Genomic DNA, 19,879 nt, shown 5'->3' with positions numbered 1-19,879 from the left:
AAACTCAAATGAAAGTGACCATTTAAATAGTTTACCCTTTAAAATTTTGAATCATAATTTGAAAAACTTTTTGACTAAGTTCAAATACCTAATTGAACAAAAAAAAAGATACTAAATTTAACCTGGAGACCAAGTTCAGGCACTAAAATGTATATTTACACAAAATTAGAGTATTGGGATTAAGTATCGAATTTGAGCATAATGGAGGGGGCCAACACCATAATTTAACCATTGATAGTAGACATTGACTTGGAGGCTTACCCTCAACCAAGGGGAATGTCTCAGGAAAGACGGGTTAATATACGGCTAATATACAGCATTACCGGATACATTAAAATGTATTTAATAAATTCGGTTTAGCGGTACCTATTATGTTGACAACTAATAATGTTTTAGGTAGAAAATATGAAAAACTATTAAAAAATTTGGTAACCGGTAAACTTTGGTTATCGGTAAGTATCTATCCTTTTTATAAAAGTGTCCATACTTTTAACATATCAAGTAAATTTTACCGGTTTTGTCATAATGAATCTGATTTTGTCATATTTTTACCTGTTATATTGTAAATTATCTATCCTTTTTATAAAAGTGTCCATACTTATTTCACTGTGAAAATATATTTATTATTATCTTTAGTTAATATTGTTAAATTTAAAATCTAAATAATATATTTTATAAAATATCAAAACAATCAAATAATTTTTTGTGTAAATGAAATTATTAAATTAATATTGTAGGTGGAAAACATGAAACACTGTTAAAAAAATTGAAACATAAATTACATAACTTTTAAAAAAAAGTATCGATCATTTTTATAAAAAGTATGGACACTTTCAATATAATAGGTAAACATATGATGTAATAGGTAGCGCTTATATAATGTAATAGGTATCGTTTATATAATGTAATAGGTAGTGGTTATATTGTAAAGTGTCTATCCTTTTTATAAAAGTGTCCATACTTTTTTCACTGTGGAAAACATTAATTTAATGTTATCTTTTGAGTGAGTTTTAAGATATTAATTTAGTAATTATAGGCGTCTAATGATTTTATTTTTTTCGTTACGATATATATTATTATTAAATTAAAAATTCTAAATATTATTTTATAAAATATCAAAACAATCAAATAATTTTTTGTGCAAAATAAATTATTAAATTAATATTGTAGGTGGAAAACATGAAACACTATTAAAAAAATTGAAACATAAATTACATAACTTTAAAAGAAGTATCGATCCTTTTTATAAAAAGTATGGACACTTTCAATATAATATAATGTAATAGGTAAATTTACAATGCTATCGGTATAAATATACCGGTTTACTTATAAAATAGGTAAATATAAGCGCTACCTATTACATTATATAAGCGCTACCTAGTATGTTATTGTACTTTATAATATTTCCAGTTAAATAATATAATATAACCGGTCTAAATTTTAACCGATCACTTGTTTAACCGGTCACACCGTATATTTGCCGTTTTTTAAGCCCTGCACCGCATAACTACCCTCAATCAAGTAGAAAAAAAAGTGTGTACTGGTAGTAGTTGATGAATAAATAATAATCAATCCTTGATGAGTACTTCTCCTCAGATTCTCCCCTGTTTTTCACCACCAACCGCCTTCTCCCCAACTCCAAATCTCTGCCTCATTCATCCAAATTCCTTTCTGGGTTTTCCTCTTCATCCCTCAATCTCCAATGGGTCGTCGGCTAAACGACCCAGAACACTCCCGTTTCGCCTCTCTCGGTGGCCCTGTTCTCCTGTGTTTTGGTCTATGCAGTTGTTTCATCACTCTTGAGCCCCAATGTGGGTTCCAAAGGTTCCATCTTTGAGCCTTTGGAAGTGGCGGTGAGTGATGGTTTGGTGGAAAAGAAGAAGGACGAGTGCTGTCGAGGCATCGACAATTTGGAGCTATGGGGTCCGGCTGTGAAGTGTGGGTCTGAGTTCAAGTTCAATTCATCTGTTGAATGTTGCCGGGCTTGCAAGACTCTGTGTAGTGGCAATGATGGACCTTGCTTGTGTGATACTTGGGTCTTTTGTGGGAACAAGGAGGCCTGTGGGTCCAGATTTGGGGAGGTCAATTTTCATTCTTTAATTTGATTTTTTTTATTGATTTTTCTCAAGGTTTTGTTGTAGTGAGTCTGAAAATACCAAATTGGATTATCCTTTTTCTTAATTGTTTCATTTTTTATGCTTCTACAGTGGTTGTTTTGATTTCATCTGTTGAATGTATTAGCTGATTGAGAATTGAATTTTGAGCATGCTAGATTCGAATATGCATACATATGTGTTATACCTTCGGAGATGGTCTCCGAAAACCTCGAAATCTCTCATCTTACTGGAACTTCTGACTAGCCTATACTCTTTGAATACAACTTCTAGTCGGTCATAGTACACAGACAGAATTGAATCTCACGCTTCTATGTGCATTTTACTTGACATTGTAGTGTTTTATTTGCATCCTTTGTCATCCTGTATCATGGCTTAATTCGATGGTGGAAAAGGTCGGTGCATAAGGCAATTCGAGTTTTTAAATCACGAGATCTATAGAGTCTTATATGCTTATCGTTTTGTTCCACCAGTGTTGGTTGAAGAAACAGAAGGATGCCTTGTCCCCTGATCGGCAGGACGCAGGGAAAAGCGTTATTTGGACTTCTGGGCTCATCTTCGGGAAAGGAGAGGTTAAGCTCAATGATTAATGTTACTAGCTGCATAATCTGATTAGTACTCTACTTTTTTTTGTTGATTATTTTCATGAGGACAATTCTTCTTTAAACCTTTTTATTGTAGAAATTCCATCTATCTATCATGTCAATAACGCTTCTTCAGCATCGATGATCGGTTTTGCGTCTTCTCCGTCCAGGGTGTCGTAATCAGTTTTCGCCCGGGCATAAAATTTTTGCTTCGGCGGGAAAAGTGATATGAATAAATGGTTTTAAAATATTTTGGGAGTCGCCATCGGCCTTTTGGGTCAGGTAGGTCGAATACCTAAAAATTATCTTTTAAAAGAGTTTCTAAGAAAACATCAGTTAAAAGATAAACTGATCTGCGTATAACCAAAAATTCATTCTTTTTAGAAATAAAAAGGGATTCGTGGTCGGTTACGTTTAGGGAAGGATTAGCACCCTTACAACGCCCAAAATTGGTACTTTATTAATTATAAGTTGTCTTTATTATTAGAAATTTAAAAATTCAAAGATATATTTAATTTATAATTTTGTTATTTTCAAATTTATAATTTTACAAAAATATATTAATATATAAATATAAGAGATATTTACTTATTTAGAAATATCAGAAAAGAGCTTCTAGGTGCTTTAAGAAAGCTCTTTTCTTTGATATTAAAAAATAAATAAATATCAATAAAACTTTTTTCTAAAAACATTAAAATAAATTAATATATAATTTAAAAAAATAGGATATTTATTTATTTAAGAATATAAGAAAATGACTTCCAGGTGTTTTAAGACAGCCCATTTTTTAATATTAAAAATAAAAAAAATATTAATAAAATATTTTTTATAAAAATAATTAAAATATATAGATTAATATATATAATTTATATTTATTTTAGAAATATCAGAAAATGGACATCCAGTTGTTTTAAGACTGTCCTTTCTTAATATTGAAAAATAAATATATATTAAAATATGATTAAAAGTTATTTATAAAATTAATTAAATATGATTAAAATAAAATAATAATTAAAACAATAATTAAAATATAAAAGTAATAAAATAACATTGCAAATAAATAATGATTAAAATAAAAGGTATTAAAAATATAGTGTTAAAATGTAAAATATTAAAAATTCATAGTCAAAAATGAAAATTAATGATTAAAATGTAAAATTATAAAACTAGAGTCCTAATTCGAAATATTATAAAACTTGAGTGCTAACAGTGTGATTTAACCTATATTAATTATTAGGTATTGAAATATTAAATATTAAAATCTGGGGGACTAATTATAATATTTACCCTAAATTATTAATCAGGATTAAAATGTAAAATATTAAAACTATAATTCTAAGTAATAATGTAATATGGACATTAATAATAATTCTAAATATATATGTAAACATATCTAATCAGTGACGAGAATATAAATAAAATAAAATTAAAATACCAAATTAAAAGACATATAAGTTGGTTTTAGTGGCTAAAATGGAAGTTTATAAACTTCTGGTGACTATGCATATGGTTTAACCATATATGAATTTACACAAATACCCTTCCCCCAAAACGATGTCGTATGGGAGAGGGTATTTAAACCCAAAATCGGTCCTTAAGGGCCATTCTTTCTTCATTTCTCATTTCATTTCTCTCTCTAACAGAGAGAAATAAAAATTTCTCTATGTCTTCTCTCTAAAACATCCGGCCGGCCATCTGCCGGCGGTTAAGTTTCGGCGCCGATCGCCACCTCCGACCACCACCCATGGTGGCCGGAAAATTACAAATACACCTAAAACGAAGCCCTCAATCTCCTAAGGCCAAATCCGACTTTATTTTTTCCTAAAACGCTCCATATTGGAGTAGATCTATAATAATACCTTCGGTATTTCGAAGGTTTTAGCGGTGTGTAGCATCTCCGATCACCGCGTAGTCTCCTCGGTAAGCTCCTTTCTTCTTATATTTTATTTGCTAATGTGGGTTGTTGTTGGGTTGGCTGTTTGTCTTCCTCTTGTTCTCCGTTTAGGTTGTCTTCTCTCGGGTTTTCTACTTTTTGTCTCCTCTCTTTTTATTTTACAGGTGTGGTAAGCCACCACCGAGACTTTCGTTGGACCGGTCCCTTAGGAAGCTTTCGGTGAGTCACCATAACTATGGTGGTGACTCACCATAGGCAACAACGTGGACGGTCAGAGTCGTGGCAGCAGAGCTTCTAGAGGCTTCGGCGGCGAGGTGGCGTGGCACTGGAGTGTCGGCAGCTGGACTTTGGACCACCTGGTAGAGGCGACGGCTGGCTTTCTAGAAGCATCAGAGGCGGTTGGAGTGCTAGGGTTTAGAAACCCTAATTGAAACCCTAAATGTTTAGGGTTTCATTTTGGTCTGTGCCAACAGTAAACGGGCCTTGTAAATGGGTTTAGGGTTTTGTAATATTTAATTTAATAATATTAATAATATATAATAATAATAATAATAATAATAATTTTAAAAATAATAATTTAAATAATTTAAGTAAAATGAAAAATTAGTGTTTACAGCTGCCCCTCTTTGCTCATTCTTGTGTTAACAAGAATAGAGTAAAGACGAAAAAAAACAATAATTTTTCATTTTTCTTCTTTTGAGTAAGACTGAAATGTTGAAAACATCATTCCAGAGGTCCTAAAAAACATCATGCACTAAAGGGCTTATAGATGACCCTAAGGTTTTGAAAACATCAAAAAGCTCCTGAAGGCTTTTTGGAAACATCATGCACTGCAGGACTTACAGATGACCCTAAGGCTTTGAAAACATCAAAAAGCTCCCGAAGGCTTTTTAGAAACATCATGCACTGCAGGACTTACAGATGACCCTAAGGCTTTGAAAACATCAAAAAGCTCCTGAAGGCTTTTTGGAAACATCATGCACTGCAGGACTTACAGATGACCCTAAGGCTTTGAAAACATCAAAAAGCTCCTGAAGGCTTTTTGGAAACATCATGCACTGCAGGACTTACAGATGACCCTAAGGCTTTGAAAACATCAAAAAGTTCTCGAAGGCTTTTTGGAAACATCATGCACTGCAGGACTTACAGATGACCCTAAGGCTTTGAAAACATCAAAAAGCTCCCGAAGGCTTTTTGGAAACATCATGCACTGCAGGACTTACAGATGACCCTAAGGCTTTGAAAACATCAAAAAGATCCCGAAGGCTTTTTGGAAACATCATGCACTACAAGACTTACAGATTACCCTAAGGCTTTGAAAGCATCAAAAAGCTCCCGAAGGCTTTTTGGAAACATCATGCACTGCAGGACTTACAGATGACCCTAAGGCTTTGAAAACATCAAAAAGCTCCCGAAGGCTTTTTGGAAACATCATGCTTTGCAGGACTTACAAATGTGGGAAATAGTTTACTAAGTAAAAAACTAAGGAAATCGTTTTCTTACTTTTCAACAATTTCATTTTTAGAAAAGATTGAATGAGAAACTATGGAAATCGTTTTTTTCATTATTTTTCAAAATAACAGGTTGATTGGGTAACATGCCCCAATCTCAAGATAAAGCTATTGGAAATAGTTTACTAAGTAAAAAAACTAAGGAAATCGTTTTCTTACTTTTCAACAATTTCATTTTAGAAAAGATAAAATGAGAAACTTATGGAAATCGTTTTCTCATTATTTTTTTTAAAATAACATGTTGATTGGGTAACATGTCCCAATCTTAAGATAATGCTCATTTTTGTGGATTACGTCCATCTCTTCTTCAGATATTTGCATGATTCATGTATTTGCGGTTTTGAATACATTCTTATTGTAAGGTATTTCTTACCATGAATCTTCTTGTTCTTCTGAAGATCTGTAAAACTTCATGTTTGAATGCACTCAGATGTATCAATGTAATGCATTGTCTATTGTGTAAATGATATTCTTATGAATGCATGAATGTTGATGCAATCTTCATTTGACTTCAAAGTGGTGAACTTGGTCTTCCTTCACTTCATCATTTATTGCCAGAGTTACCTCTGGAGTATAGCAATTTATGCTATCAAGCTTGCATTTCTGAAGAACCATCTGATCAACTTGTATCTTTGTGTCTTCTTTGCTTCATGAAAGCCTTAGAAGAAATGTTTCATTTATGGAACTCTTGTCGTAGTCAAAATTATGACCCTGATGCCCCATTTTGTCTTGGATAAAACCAACTTCATTTTCTTGGACTTGTGTATAAATCCCATAAAGCTTTCATCTTTGAAAAGAGAATTTATCATCTTTAAAAAGAGAATTTATCATCTTTGAAGAGTGTAGATGTAGATATGTCTGACTCAGCGGGGATTAGTTAGTGGAGTAGAGTCTGTTCTGATTTGATTCTTGAAACACATCATAAGGAGAATTTATCTCAATTCCTTTCATGTCTCCACATTTAAATGGTTCTCGAACAAGGCAACTTGGACCATATCATGTCGAGATGCTTAACAACAACCTGTCGTTCAACCTTAGTTGACTCCCCTAGTTTCTTGTTGTTAAAATTTCAGCTCTCCTTCTGCGGAAAGAAATCTTCATCATATCTCAACTTATAATCTTGAAGTTGAAGAATACAAACTTCATCTTGGATCAAAAATGGAAACCATATGATCACAACATTGGTTCAGCATCAGAATAACTGGTCCGTAAAACATTTGACAACACATGCATCATCTCATGTGGTTTCTGCTCAGATGTAAAACACTTGACAACACATTCATCCTTTTCTTTGGCTTCTGCTCAGATGTTCGTAAAGCATTTGACAACACATTCATCCTTTTCTGTGGCTTCTGCTCAGATTTCTCAATCGTTGAAGCTCTTTGCCTAGTGTTCAAAGTTTTTGTATGATGTCACAAGACCACTTGAGAACAAAACTCAATGGGAATACAAGTGAAATACTGGTATGACCAAAAAAGTTGGTCAAATTCACAAAATGTGCTGATGTCGAATTGAATAGGAGACACTAATTGCTCTTGATATCATCTCGGGCAAGGGCAAGTGTGATATTGATCATATTTTCTTCTGTAATGAGCATTGTAAGAAGTAGAAACACACCCACTATAAGAGCCATGTATAGAAAGATATCCGTAGAATTCTTGCTGCTGGGGATGAAACGAACATGATAAACCAAATAGATGAAAACTCAGTTTAGTCTAGCTGGCAATGATAACCCCAGTAACATCGGGAAAGAGCAATATACATGAGCTTCTCTCTTCAATGTCATCAAGTAAACAAAACTGATGTGAAAAACAGCTTCGTAACCTCAACAGTATGGTTGAAACTAACTGACAGGAATCTCAAAGAAATATTTTCAATTATCACCGACACATAAAAGGCCAAATTCAGAGTTCGAGATTTCGAGGAACTGATCCTTGGATCGTATGGTCTACAAGGGGACCATCTTTATTCATGCAACCGTGATGTAGCTTAACAAAGAACACACTATCATGTGAAACATGGTTTTAAGAAGATTGGGTATTTGAAACCATACTTGCTGAATAAATATTTGTTCAACAATACGACCTTAATGCAACTGCCTGATGAACGAAGCAATTATGTGTAGTCAGATTGACTGTCACTGTTTCATAATTTTCATTCTTCATATCTTTCTATCTCATTGGAAATATTTTCTCAAATCAATGATCTTTAACACATGATGATATGAGCCTTCAGCATGTCCCAACATTGCTAATACAAATATTCAAAAATGCATCAACAATCCTAATTCTGATTGAATGGGCTTTCATCCTGCCCTATCATTTGCTTCTTGTTGATATAAGCTTTCAAAATGCCCCAACATTTGCTGATACAGATGTTAAAAGTGTGCTCAACATTACTTCTTGTTGAGATGAGCCTCCAAGAATGCCCAAATATTCATATTGTTGTGAGCCTTCAAAATGCCCTAATATTCTATTTCTGGTTGAAATGGGCCCTCAAGATGTCCCTCTAGATCTGTTTGATTCACTCTCAATGTCTGTTTGACTGAAATGTCATGATCCCTACAAGGTTCAATTTTGACAATGCACTGTGGTGGATACTTGTGGCTTTATTCGTGCTCCAAATATGTTTATCTTGAATACTCTCATTCTGGTGTCACTAAACAGCAGTGTTGTCAGGTAACTGGAGGAATTCTCTTCATGTTGTCGCAAATTTAAGAAGACTCAATTATTCTGACAAAAACGTCTGAGATATGTGTCTTTTCTGAAGGAGTCTAGTCGAACAGAGCAGTATAAATAGCTTGGTAATCCATTCCAGGCTGACATAGTGAACCTTGTTTTCAGTGAAGGCTATTTCTGGAATATACTTTTCTGTGATAGAGAAACCAATTCATGTAAACAGTAATCTGATGCAATAGCAAGACTACATATACAGGCTCTTGAAAATCCACACCCATGCAACATGTTGATTATGATAACTACTCATCTAATTATGAAGCGATCTTTCAAGATGATTTCACAAATATTGATAGTTCTTCTGATACCGAGGAAATCCTGAATTCTGATGAGAATAATAAACTGTTATACTTGACGAAAATGGGATACTCAGATGTTGAGGCTTCAATAGCCATGGAGAGATGTGGTCCGGATTTATCAATTACAGAGTTGACAGATTTTATATGTGCTGATCAAATGGCTGAGGCTGCTGACACACTTCTTCCGGTAGAAGATAGGAATCCATTATGCCATGATCCTAATTACAAGAAAAGGTGAAACTCGGGCTATGATTTGTGGAAAAAGAAGAAGCAGAGGAAGCTTGAAAAGAAGCTTCTTAATGAAGATGATCATGCAGTTCATCTTTCAAATCCAATGATTGGTTTTATGGTTCATACCGAAACAGATCAGATAACTCAAAGAACACTTCCAGAAGATGCTATTGGGCCTCCTTATTTCTACTACGAGAAAGTGGCACTTGCTCCAGTTGGTGTTTGGACCGAAATGTCATGGTACTGATGTAGAGCCAGAATTTGTAGATTCGAAATATTTTTATGCTGCTACACAGGAAAGGGGCTATATTCATAATCTACCAATTGAGAATAGATTTCCTCTTTTTCTGCTTCCTCCATGTGCCATACATGATGTTTTTCCATTGACTAAACATGGTGGCCTTCTTGGGCTTCAAGAACAAAGTTAAACTGTTTACAAACATGTACAGGAAGTGCCAAATTGACAGAAAGGATCTATAAGGCTCTTGAAGCTTATGACGATGAGCCATCTTCGAGTGTCCAGAAGTATGTTCTTGATGAGTGCTGAAAATGGAATCTGGTATGGGTTGGAAGGGATAAAATTGTTCCACTTGAACCTGATAAGGTGGAAATGTTTTTAGATTTCCCTAAAAACCATACACGAGGAGTATGATCTGCTAGAGACATGTTCCCCGTTGTATCAATGTTCTGTCTCTTTTCTCTGGGATTAGTGATGGAGAGGTTGCCTTCTACTGTCTTGACATACCTTTGAAAGTAGATGTGTAAGAACTGAATAGTGATCAGTTGGAGCAATGGATGATTAGATTTGGCGAATTCGACCTTGTCGTCGATGGCATCCCATGTAACAACCTTACTGGAACAAATAAACATCATCAGGATGAACTAGAATATTTTTGTTGGTGCCTTGCAATGACTGCTACAACGACTTTTTTCTGTTTCTCCAAGATACGCACTGCCATATTCCACTATTCTCAATATGAAAGGTCTATAAGTGTAGAATCTGTTCCAATGTCTTATTCTGTGCCATATGTTCTCAAATTCAAATTCAGCAATCTTCTGAAGGACATAATGGATATCATCTTGACAAAAAAATGATCGGCATGGAAGAGGCAACAATGATGTATCAAGACTTGAGCCAGCATCACAGTATAACCAGAGTGCAGGTAGTGACTTGTTCATGGTTCTATGATGTAATTTTCTAGAGAACATGGATTAATGGCTAGGGAAAATAATTTGTCTGGTGATGCTAATCGACCTCAGCATGAGATAAACGATAATTTTCTTGATGAGCTGTTAATAATGTCATAGGATAGTGTCACAAGTTCAATTCTCCAGACTTTCTGGCTTCTTAGACCACTTGCCTTCAAAAATATGAAGTGCTTTATTATTCTGGCCTCGTTCATTCTTTTTCTACAACAGAGGTAGAATAAGCAACAATTGCTTCAAGGACCTTCCTCATTTGAGACTGTCCTGTTTGAAAATGTTTTTTCTCCTTTCTTTATCGAATAATGAAAGAATTTTGTAAAGTAATGCACTTCTCAAGTTCACAATAGAATCAAATCATAAACAATGAGTTTAATGAATATCAAATAAATCAACTACACTTTTAAATCATTCAAAAATCATATTCCTATAGCAAGTGTCAAAAATATTGACTGATTTAAGGTGTAGGTTAGTTCTGGTAAAGTAAGGTCTCTCAGGTTAATTCAGCATATATGTCTCTTTGGGCTTCTATTAACTTGAAGAAATGGTTGTTATGCTCATTTCGTAGAGATACTTCTTGATTCCAGAATATCATGAACGTCTTTGGGATGTGCGGTGCTTCATTAAGAGCTTAAGATCGTCTTTTATGTCGTTGTTGCACCATTCAATATTCGAGCCGCCTTTTCAGGTTTTCAACTCGAATCCTCCTTTGGTTCTAAGATGTTATTTAAAAATTTACATCTTGAACCCCCCCTTTTATCATTTTTCATATCATGCATTAAAGATTTTAAAAACCAATTTTTGCAAATAAAAATCAATCTTGAGAGGCGGAATGAATTCTAAATATATTCTCTTTTACTTAGAAATCCATGTATGATTAAAATGGACTTTTTAGGTACGTAACATAGGCCATGGCTTATGGTTATGAAAGAAAGGGATAAAAAGGCCCAAATAAGTGTTTAAGGGTAATCAAACCAAGGATCAATTCATTCTGATGCCATCAATCTTGCCTTGCATAACTTGGATCTGCTTTGTTGGGGATTTTTCCATTATCTGGATCCCTCTAGACTGCCAAATTTTGGATTCATTTCCATTTTCTCATATCTCCAGCATTTCTTGCTCTTCTTGTTTGTACTTGATCAACCTTGTAACTTGAGGCTCAATAAGTCACCCATCTTGATTCAATTTTCCCCATTTTTTTTCTTTTTTTTCCTTTTTGTTTTGTTTTTTTTTCTTTTTTTCCTTTTTCTTTTTTTTTTCTTTTTTCCTTATTCTTTCTTTGCTGGATGAGTATAATACTTCAATTGCTTTGAGCACCTCTTTTTCCTTTTGCATTTTGGAGATTTTCCATTATTCTTTATTGGATTGATCTTCAAGCACTCTGTATTTGACATACCTTGTAGTTCAAAACTTTCTTGACTTCATGGAAACTTGTCCTCGTAATAAAACTGTATTGACAATCTTTATTTTTGTGAGCCAATATCATTTACCTTGCCCCCCTAATGTGGAGGGTGATCCTTGGTTAGGGTTGAATCAGAAGAAAAATCATTCAGGCTCAAGTGGGGACAACAAAGGATATATATATATATATATATATATATATTTAAAAGGATAAATGAAACAATGCCGTTCGTCATCTCATACACAAAAACCTTTGTAACATGAAAACAATGTAATTAATGCATGATATATTTATTTCAATCAATCACATCTTCTTTGAGTATCTCCCAATCACTTGAAATCATCTTCGATAAGTTGGTCCATGATGCCTCATCTCATCTCTTCTTGCAGGAAAATTCACGGATAACTGAAAGTTTGGTTCTTTTGAGTTTTTTTTATGATGGCATTGTATTTGGAAGGTCAAATGTGTGACTTTTGAGGTCATATATATGGTGGAAGGGGTAATATCATAAACCAACCAACTCTATCCGAGAAGGTAAACATCTAGAGTTGGTGTCTCAAAAATAGGTAGAGACATTTCTTCAGAGTCTCAGATAAATGTACGGTCAAAATTTGGTTTTAGTAAGGATCAAGTAATTGGCATTCGATGGAAGGTATAATTTTATCACTTGCCAAAGATATATAATTCTTGAAAAATTAAAAGAATATTTAATCTACTTGATACTCAATAATCTCAAGATTAAAAATTGATTCCTTGCTCATAACCATAAAAGCAACACACATTTATTTATTGCACAAAAGCGGAGAAAAGAAACAAAAAACAAGTTCCAACAAGATGCTGAAAATAGAAAGTACTACAGTGGTAGATAACACTTCCACTTGTTTATGCATCATTACTCCTCTAATGTTGGGTGTGTACTTGGCCCAGGATTTTTATCCTTATTTGCCCCCTCATTTCTTGATCATTTCTTGTGTCAAGACTCCCTTGTCGACGAGCGTCTCTATTTCCTTTAAAAGTGACCAACAATTCCCTGTTGAATGTCCAGATACCACCCAAGTGAAAATTACAGAAGCTATTTTGATCATAACAATGGGCATAAGGCTTTGGTGACACCTTCACCAATCTTGGTGTAATATATTGACCTTTAACCAAATGAGGGTACAGGTCTGAGATAGATTCTTGATACACCTTCAGAGTTTTTCTCGCTCGCGAGGCTATCACCTTCTTTGATCGTTCTGAACGACTGAATGCTCTCATGTTATCGAGGGGGTTCTGGGTGCTCATTTCAGCTATAATTGGGGTAGTGTTCACCAGACTCCTTAGATTGCCCCTTGGGACCAAATCTTGAATCTGTCTTGAATTACCATGCTCTCTAATAGGTTCTTGATCATCAGACACTATCACATCGAACTCATCATTATTATTCAGAACCTTATTCACAGCCTTCACAGTGGGATCTTTTAAGAGTTTCTCTCCATGGAGTACAACATTTATCAGGTCCATCAGTTTTGTCATTTTCTCTTTTGAATCATTATGGAATTTTTTTTACTTGATCAATCATCTCTTGTTGAGTCTTGATAAGTTGCTCTTGTAGTTTCTCAATTCTACCAACCCTTACTAAAATCTCATTCATGGTCATTATCCTTGTTTAGGAAGACCAAGTTAGCTCCACTTTGATTTCAGAAATTCTGTCATGGAATCCTCCACGAAATACTCTCAAGTTTTCATGTTTAAATGTATGTAAAATAGTTTAAAACCAAATGTAATTATGTAAAGATGAAAATGTAAATACAAACGTAAAAAATGCAAATGTAAATATGTGAATGTAACAATAAAAATGCAAATTGTATAGCACAAAAGCAAATATAAAAGTATAAATGCACAATGAAAAATGCAAAGATGCAAAATACAAATGCATGTATGAAAAGGTGTTTACTCAAGAGTGATCATCTTAGAACAGATTTCATTGAACACAAAAGTTTCGGTACAACAAACAAAACTTTACATATAAGGATATCTTTCTCTCCTAACTTCTCCAAAGCCCAGTTAGTTTCCATTCATGCTCAAAAAGTTGAGTCTTCAGTCTGCTTCATCTCCTTGTAAAATCAGCTAAATCTATCACTTAAGAACCATATTATTTGTCTGGACTACAACTTCTTCCATGACATTCTCTTTCATCTTCTATGTCATTTCTCGGAGTTGCTCATTTTCCCTTGTAAGAGAACTTTTTTGTCCAAAAAGTTCTTGAACAAGATCTTCATATATGTTGCAGTTCTTTTTCAGCTTGGTGACCCCTGTGATCCACTCTTCTAGGGTGTTTCCTATGCCAACATTTCGAAAGGCTTGACTGATCTTCTGGAAATCTTCATGCATGGCTTCCATTTTTGTGCTCAATTTCTTGTTTTGATCCTTTAAACAACATGCTTGAGCTTCATAAAAGCCTTCTCTATTCTGCATGTCCCGACTGATACTCTTACTGTAGACTGCTTTTGGTATCAATCTAGCAGGATCTTTGTGGAGTACTTTTGGTATTAATATAACAGGATCTCTGTGTGCATTGCTTGCTTCTATCCTCAGAGTTTCATCAGGATGTCTTTCCTTGGCCGCATCATATTTTGTTTGATCATAAAACTTTTTGTCCATTTACGATTTCTTTCCAATTTGATGAATAGTCTTTCAAGTAAACACCTTTTGGTTATGTCATTATCATGCAATTCAAACAAAACAAATTAATGTAAACAGGTTAGAGTAATGTAAAATAAAAATGAGAAAGGAAAAAAATAAACTGGTTAGTACCAATTAATAAAAAGAGGAAAAAATCCTGTCTATCATGGTATATAAATCCTAACCTCATGTTTTCTAGTTCCATGCTTTGTTTGGAAAAATTAAGCTAACCACATGATTACCAATTCACATGCATTTATTCAGAAAAAAAAATCAATAAAAAACAAAAGTTAAAACTTATTTCTCCTTTGTGTACACCTATTTTGGACAAAATTTCGGCATGGTTTCAGATCGGGAGAGTTTCTAGGGTTTATTATATGCAAAGTTTCAGTTCTAGGAGTAAAGGTACTCGAATTGTCCTTGTTGATGCCCCATTAGGCTGCCAAACCCTCAAACCTGGTCCACTACAGACTTTAAACGGATCGAGTTCAATTCGAGGGGACACATTTCTCTATGCCTGACACGGAGAATAAATTCTCACGAAGACATAGAGCATATGAACCCCGAAAGCTACTTGCTAGGTCTGACACGGAGAATAAATTCTCACGAAGACGTCGCTTTCACTCCCACTTAAAAAGGGACAAGCTTGATTAGAAAGCTTATGTTATGCAATGCAAGTGTTGTGTGTGAGGAGAAATGTTCAAACCTCTGACAAACAAATAAATAAATTTTAATACTTGAAAATAAAATAATATACATATAAATATAATGAAAATAATAAGTATATATAAAAATTTTGAAAAGAAAGAATTATAAATTAAATATATGATTTTTTTTTCTAATTAATAGAGACAATTTATAATTAATTTCAAAGCATAACCAGTCCCTAGCGGAGTCGCCAAGCTGTCGTAATCGGTTTTCGCCCGGGCACGAAATTTTTGCTTCGGCGGGAAAAGTGGTATGAATAAATGGTTTTAAAATGTTTTGGGAGTCGCCATCGGCCTTTTGGGTCAGGTAGGTCGAATACCTAAAAATTATCTTTTAAAAGAGTTTTTAAGAAAACATTAGTTAAAAGATAAACTGATCTGCGTATAACCAAAAATTCATTCTTTTTAGAAATAAAAAGGGATTCGTGGTCGGTTACGTTTAGGGAAGGATTATCACCCCTACAATGCCCAAAATTGGTACTTTATTAATTATAAGTTGTCTCTATTATTAGAAATTTAAAAATTCAAAGATATATTTAATTTATAATTCTGTTATTTTCAAATTTATAATTTTACAAAAATATATTAATATATAAATATAAGAGATATTTACTTATTTAGAAATATCAGAAAAGGGCTTCTAGGTGCTTTAAGACAGCTCTTTTCTTTGATATTAAAAAATAAATAAATATCAATAAAACATTTTCTAAAAACATTGAAATAAATTAATATATAATTTAAAAAAATAGGATATTTATTTATTTGAGAATATAAGAAAATGACTTCTAGGTGCTTTAAGACAGCCCATTTCTTAATATTAAAAATAAAAAAATATTAATAAAATATTTTTTATAAAAATAATTAAAATATATAGATTAATATATATAATTTATATTTATTTTAGAAATATTAGAAAATGGACATCCAGTTGCTTTAAGACTGCCCTTTCTTAATATTGAAAAATAAATATATATTAAAATATGATTAAAAGTTATTTATAAAATTAATTAAATATGATTAAAATAAAATAATAATTAAATAATAATTAAAGCAATAATTAAAATATAAAAGTAATAAAATAACATTGCAAATAAATAATGATTAAAATAAAAGGTATTAAAAATATAGTGTTAAAATGTAAAATATTAAAAAGTCATAGTAAAAAATGAAAATTAATGATTAAAATGTAAAATTATAAAACTAGAGTCCTAATTCGAAATATTATAAAACTTGAGTGCTAACAATGTGATTTAACCTATATTAATTATTAGGTATTGAAATATTAAATATTAAAATCTGAGGGACTAATTATAATATTTACCCTAAATTATTAATCAGGATTAAAATGTAAAATATTAAAACTTAAAACTATAATTCTAAGTAATAATGTAATATGGACATTAATAATAATTCTAAATATATATGTAAACATATCTAATCAGTGACGAGAATATAAATAAAATAAAATTAAAATACCAAATTAAAAGACATATAAGTTGGTTTTAGTGGCTAAAATGGAAGTTTATAAACTTCTGGTGACTATGCGTATGGTTTAACCATACATGAATTTACACAAATACCCCTCCCCCAAAACGACGTCGTATGGGGGAGGGTATTTAAACCCAAAATCGGTCCTTAAGGGCCATTCTTTCTTCATTTCTCATTTCCTTTCTCTCTCTAACAGAGAGTAATAAAAATTTATCTTTGTCTTCTCTCTAAAACATCCGGCCGGCCATCTGTCGGCGGTTAAGTTCCGGCGCCGATCGCCACCTCCGGCCACCACCCATGGTGGCCGGAAAATTACAAATACACCTAAAACGAAGCCCTCAATCTCCCAAGGCCAAATCCGACTTTATTTTTTCCTAAAACGCTCCATATTGGAGTAGATCTATAATAATACCTTCGGTATTTCGAAGGTTTTAGCGGTGTGTAGCATCTCCGATCACTGCTTAGTCTCCTCGGTAAGCTCCTTTATTCTTATCTTTTATTTGCTAATGTGGGTTGTTGTTGGGTTGGTTGTTTGTCTTCCTCTTGTTCTCCGTTTAGGCTGTCTTCTCTCGGGTTTTCTACTTTTTGTCTCCTCTCTTTTTATTTTACAGGTGTGGTGGCTTTTATAGCCACCACCGAGGCTTTCGTTGGACCGGTCCCTTAGGAAGCTTTCGGTGAGTCACCATAACTATGGTGGTGACTCACCATAGGCAACAACGTGGACGATCAGAGTCGTGGCAGCAGAGTTTCTAGAGGCTTCGGCGGCGAGGTGGCGTGGCACTGGAGTGTCGGCAGCTGGACGTTGGACCACCTGGCAGAGGCGGCGGCTGGCTTTCTGGAAGCATCAGAGGTGGCTGGAGTGCTAGGGTTTAGAAACCCTAGTTGAAACCCCAAATGTTTAGAGTTTCATTTTAGTCTGGGCCAGCAGTAAACGGGCCTTGTAAACGGATTTAGGGTTTTGTAATATTTAATTTAATAATATTAATAATATATATAATAATAATAATAATAATTTTAAAAATAATAATTTAAGTAAAATAAAAAATTAGTGTTTACACAGGGCATTGTCAGGATGGAAATCGAATATGGTACTCTTCATATAAATGTGAGTACTTTTGTTTATAGAACACTAAGCTTCTCTTTTCTTTTCTTTTTTTGTTATTGTGAATTGTGTGCATCAGTGTCATAGAGTGTCGGACTTTTAGTTGACGCTCGTTCGGAAGCTATTATCTTCTATATTGTTTCATTCCTTTTAGCCCTTTTCGCAAATTACAGTGGGAACAAACGTAAACAAAAGATGAATATTTCTGATGGTAGAATTAGTACTGGTTAATGCGATCAGCACGTGCTGTTTTGAATTCGTTTAGTCCTGTTTCTTTATTTTTTTTTTCCTGGTTGACATGTTGAATGCACGATTAAGACGATCCGTTTTGAAGCCACCGAATTAGTAAGACCTTGAAACAATGTTGTGATCAATTATTATTTGTTTGATGCAGCTTTTCCCGGACTGTGCTCCGTATTCCGTGGCCTACATTCTCGAGTTCTTAAAATTGCGCCATTGTGCAGGTTGCCAATTTTATCGTGCAGAAGGCCGAGGACAATCTTGGGATTCAGAAGGAAATCACATAAAAGATGTATGGAAGTTTAAGGAGCATCTACCTGTTTCTTTTCTTTTGGTTTTTGGCCTGTAAACTTGGAGCCGGCAACATTCTACATTGAGCTTTAAGATAGATTCATTAGCTCACCGAGCTCGGTCTTGAACCCGAACTACGGAGAAGCAGACAGACCTTCAACTATGTTTCCGGCTCTTCATTTTTCTTGAAATACTTTTGTTCAACACATACCACACTCATACTCGAGTCTGAGTAACAGGAATCTTCGATCTCTTATATCTTACATTTTATAGCGATTAACTTTGCCTGATACAAGTGTTTCTAGCTATCGATGATTTTATATTTGTAATGTGGAATTCGCAGGCTCCTTATGGTCTGCCACTTGCACCGATTCAAGGGATTCTTGAAGCACAAGGAACCCCATAAAGATGCCAACAGAGGCTTGCCCTACCATAAGAAGGGGATCAGTTGCCTGGATCAGGTCTGGTCCGGAGTTCTTTATAAGCCTAGCTAACAACGGAGAATGGAAAAATTCGTACACCGTATTGTTCTTCCTGAAGACATGGAGATTGCGGAGAAAATCGTACAACTCCCGACCAAATCAGATGTGTGGGACAACATTAATGTGTCTGTCTTGGAAAAGCCTGTCCCTTTGATTCTGCGAAGAATGAAGAAGAGCATGGGAGATTTAAATTCGAATGCGAAATCAGAGTGAAACTGATATGTACATGTACTCTCCAATATATATATATATATATATTTGATTAGTTATTTATTTTAAAGAGGGTCAACTCTGAAATTTTATTTATATTTATCCCATTTAAAAATTTTATGTTTTATGTGTGCTCACTCTGAAAAATTAAATTTATAATGACCTAAATTATTATTATACAAAAAAAATTGAGAACATTTGAATTATCATTCTTTTTTTTTTGTATAACCATCGGTTTCCAATCTATTGGTCGATTAATTTGGATCAGGTATTGTAGAGGCGATGGCGCCTCTCTTAACCCAGTTTGTTCCATTCGCAATCACCAAGATTCGAACCCCTGACATTGCTTAAGGGATCTAGTGCCTCATTTCGCTAGACCAACCGGTTGTTGGTATTTGATTATCATTCTTCAGTTCGCCCCTACTTAATTAAATATCTAATAAATTCTTATATTTATTAATTTAAATACTTAGTTTTACATTAACCAAAATAATATTAAATCAAAATCTATCGAACATAAAATAATTTTACAGGGTCGGGCACTTTGGGCCCTAAGGGAGCTCCGCCCCTGCATCATCTTAAAGACATAAAAAAAAGGAGAAACGACACATTTAACACTTAAACCATCAGTTTTGGTCCGTTTTAGTACCTAAACTTTGAATTTTTTTTTCTTTAAAATCATGCCTAACGTTTAATTTATATTTTATTTTAATACCATGCCG

At 33.7% G+C, this 19,879-nt stretch overlaps 1 pseudogene; it reads left to right on the top strand.

Annotated features, from left to right (window-relative positions):
* Positions 1–276: 276 nt before the first annotated feature.
* Positions 277–19,160, top strand: LOC120206594 (annotated as a pseudogene).
* Positions 19,161–19,879: the final 719 nt, after the last annotated feature.

This window comes from Hibiscus syriacus, unplaced genomic scaffold (assembly GCF_006381635.1).
Source record: "Hibiscus syriacus cultivar Baekdansim isolate YM2019G1 unplaced genomic scaffold, ASM638163v2 tig00013960_pilon, whole genome shotgun sequence".
NCBI classification, from domain to species: Eukaryota; Viridiplantae; Streptophyta; class Magnoliopsida; order Malvales; family Malvaceae; genus Hibiscus; species Hibiscus syriacus.
Note: the sequence above shows the minus strand (reverse complement) of the source record. Positions and strands in the feature narration are given on the sequence as shown.